Genomic DNA, 3,338 nt, shown 5'->3' with positions numbered 1-3,338 from the left:
ACAATGTTTATATACATAGGAATATTACAATATAACATATTCCTATATAAACATTGTTTTATATAGGAATATAACAACAATATAAACATGTTGTTATGTTGAGTTCAACGCTTGCTACAAATCTATATTATTCAAATTGAATAAATATTCGTTTAAAATAGTTTACAATTTTCCGAAGTTTGAATATTATAGAATAAATTTGATTCAAATACAATTTTTAACCCAATATTTTGTTAAAAATAAACTTAGGTTGACAGATTTTGTAACAGAGATGATTAAATACCAAGCCGAATAATACCAAGCCTAGCCTAAAAGCAATTATAAAGGTGCTCTTTAAACACGTTGTTAGTCAATCATGCAATCATCATTCGTTTTAAAACTAAGAGTGTGTTATTAGACATTTGATTTGTGACTTCACGTTGTATAAGACAATAGATCCACTTTTGAAAACCTAAATAAAATGCCTTAGAAACCATTAAAGGTTTATTAATGACACAAATTCTTATTTTACATTTCTCTCTATCTGTGGGACAATCTACATGTTTACCTGGACCATTTTGTGTCTGTTAAACATGAACCTTTTATGCCGTTATTGGAGACTGCCTGTGTTCATAATAAAAACAAATATGCATAGGCAGTAGAGTCATGCGATGGGGAAAACCATTCCCATGTCGCACAATCAGTATTACAAAGAGTCGTTGACTGCATCAAGAACAAAATTAAACAGTTAAAAAATATTAAACAAAATGACAAATGTAAATTTGGCGAGTCACGATAACCATCTCTTCTTTCAGTTCAAATTATGCTTTCCTTTTCTCATCTCAGAATACAATTGCAGGAAGATATTTAATATGCTGCAGTGGTACGAGTATAGCTGAAATTTATTCTCATCGCTACTGCTCAAAATAGTATGAAATGGCCTGAAATTTTAGTAAGCATTAGAAATAAAAAAAAACACATTAATTTGCCGTTTTACCGGTCTTTATTTAACTCTGTTTGCAGGATCTTTTAAATGAAATACGATCTACAATGCATGCAGCGATGGAATTTTTTAACGCATATTATTTCGCTAAGGATTTATACTACTAATTATAGGCGGACGTTCACCTTTCATGGTAAGTATTAGATTGTAAATGAAACTATGTATCTATACTGAACACTTTTATTTCTTTTCCAACAGTATATAAAACATTGTGGATAAGGCGTAGCGGAACTTCTGGGAAAATATGGTGTATTTTCCTAGTGTAAACACTTTTATTTTAATAGTACATATATAAGAAATATATATAAGCAAGGGAGTTACTTATACCCAAGCCCAGCAAAGCAAGTATGCGACACCAAAGGCCTACAGATCTATTAGCCTTACATGCTTTCTACTCAAAACCATGGAACGTATTGTGGATACCATGATAAATATTGTAGTAGGACATCCAGCGAACTCCTGAAATACAAAGAGCAGAGCGGTGGGAGTAGTAGCATGGAAACTCTGGACGGATACAGATGAATTTCACAATAATGTCACGTATTTACGAACACGTTCTCATATTCAAACTTTGAAGTCTCTCAATGTCACAAAAACACAATTATTTTAAACTATCCCACTTCTGAAATTGTCAAAGGTTGGGCAAGTGGGATAAAGGTTTATGTTCAAAATGTTTATTAATGTAAATAATTGTACTTTGTGTTTATAATAAAGAAAAATAATATAGTAGAGATCGTTTCACAGAAAAATTAGGCTCACTTAAGAAATGTGTGCATTCAATTAAAAAATATATATTATTGATTAACAATTGTGCAATTTGGATTTGTTATAAGCCCAAAAGTCCAATTAAACTGATATTTAACTCTATAAACTAAATAATTGAAAGTTGCCCTTTCTTTTAAGCAACTTGTTTACTGCTTTAATAAAAATAAATAATTGATATTTTTCACTAAAATAAAAAACTTTTTATTTCATTGAATTAAATTGCGCATAAACAAATATATAACTAAAAAATATAAATATTATTTTATTGTATTATCTTATGAACCCAGGCTTCGGAAAAATGAAGAAAACTTGTCGTTTCTATTATTATTAGAGTATTATAAAAAAATAATTTATATGCATATATAAAATTAATCGTAATAAATACCAATCTTAGCATTTTGCGTACAGTACCACGAGATCCACATATGTTATCTTTGCAATTATGTTTAAATAATCTCTATTTTATGGAGTGATAAAAAAAATAAATTTTCTATTATTTTTTGTATTTATTTGTCTATCCACGCTACCACTACCTACATTGTATCTGTATATGAGAGAAGCGAAGCATATGTTTGATTCATTCTCACTTCTTTTCGGATATGAGTGAAAGGGAACATAATATAATCTAGATCGATGCATAATTTATTCTATTAAATAACAATTTAATTCGTACAACAAAACTATGTTCAACGTATGCCTTGTTTACCAATCACTTGTCGTGATACAAAAGTAAATCGAATTTCTATGTCAAAAAGTATTAAAGCAATTAACACTCTTTTTGAAAAGTTGTTTATAAGTCAAAACCAAATTTAATCGGTCAAATATAGGTCAACATTTTTTCGGTGTAGATATTTCAAATTAATCTTAATAAATACCAATCTTAGCATTTTGCGTACATTACCACGAAATCTAGATCCACATCTGTTACCTTCCGTCCTCAGTGCCGTTTTCCAAGTCAATATATCCCTATATGGATAACAAACTATTAAAATAAGATAATATTAATATGTTATAAATACCACATTTGCATTCTACTATTTCCTCTAATTTGTTTCGTTTGAAATTTGTCCATTCTATTTGTTCACATCCTAAATTTTTCCACTTTTCACAATTTTGGGTGTGTTCTGTGTTTCACCTCACTTCAATTTTCGAAAACCTTTCACATTCCCGCTGCAAAAATTAAGTGTTCTATGATAGGGTTGGTATTCTATTCTGCTTTCTGAATAATCGTCACGAAAATTTGTAATTGTCGGCAATTAAATTTGTTTCCATACCAAAATACGTTTTTATACCCGCCACCATAGGATGGTGGTATACCAACCTAGTCATTCCGTTTATAACACCACGAAATAATGATCTGCGAGCCCATAAAGTATATATGTATTTTGGATCGTTTCGACATTCTAAATCGATCCAGCCTTGTCCGTCTGTCGAAATCACGAAAGCGGTGAAACGCGAAAAGCTACACGCTTGATACTTTATATTGGTGTAAATCGTTGGGGATTGCAAATGGGCCATATCGGTTCAGATTTGGATATAGCTCCCATATAAACCGATCTCCCGATTTGACCCATGGTGGTGGGTTAAGAAA

General features: G+C 30.6%; 1 long non-coding RNA gene across 1 annotated transcript; it reads left to right on the top strand.

Moving 5' to 3' along the window:
• The first annotated feature begins 261 nt into the window (after positions 1–261).
• On the top strand, positions 262–1,809 carry LOC106089378 (uncharacterized). The gene is made up of 3 exons (XR_001221598.2): positions 262–931; positions 1,003–1,115; positions 1,181–1,809. It is a non-coding gene; the product is annotated as an uncharacterized LOC106089378 (long non-coding RNA).
• The last annotated feature ends 1,529 nt before the right edge of the window (positions 1,810–3,338 follow it).

This window comes from Stomoxys calcitrans, chromosome 3 (assembly GCF_963082655.1).
Source record: "Stomoxys calcitrans chromosome 3, idStoCalc2.1, whole genome shotgun sequence".
NCBI classification, from domain to species: Eukaryota; Metazoa; Arthropoda; class Insecta; order Diptera; family Muscidae; genus Stomoxys; species Stomoxys calcitrans.
This window is presented reverse-complemented; position numbering and strand designations above follow the sequence as displayed.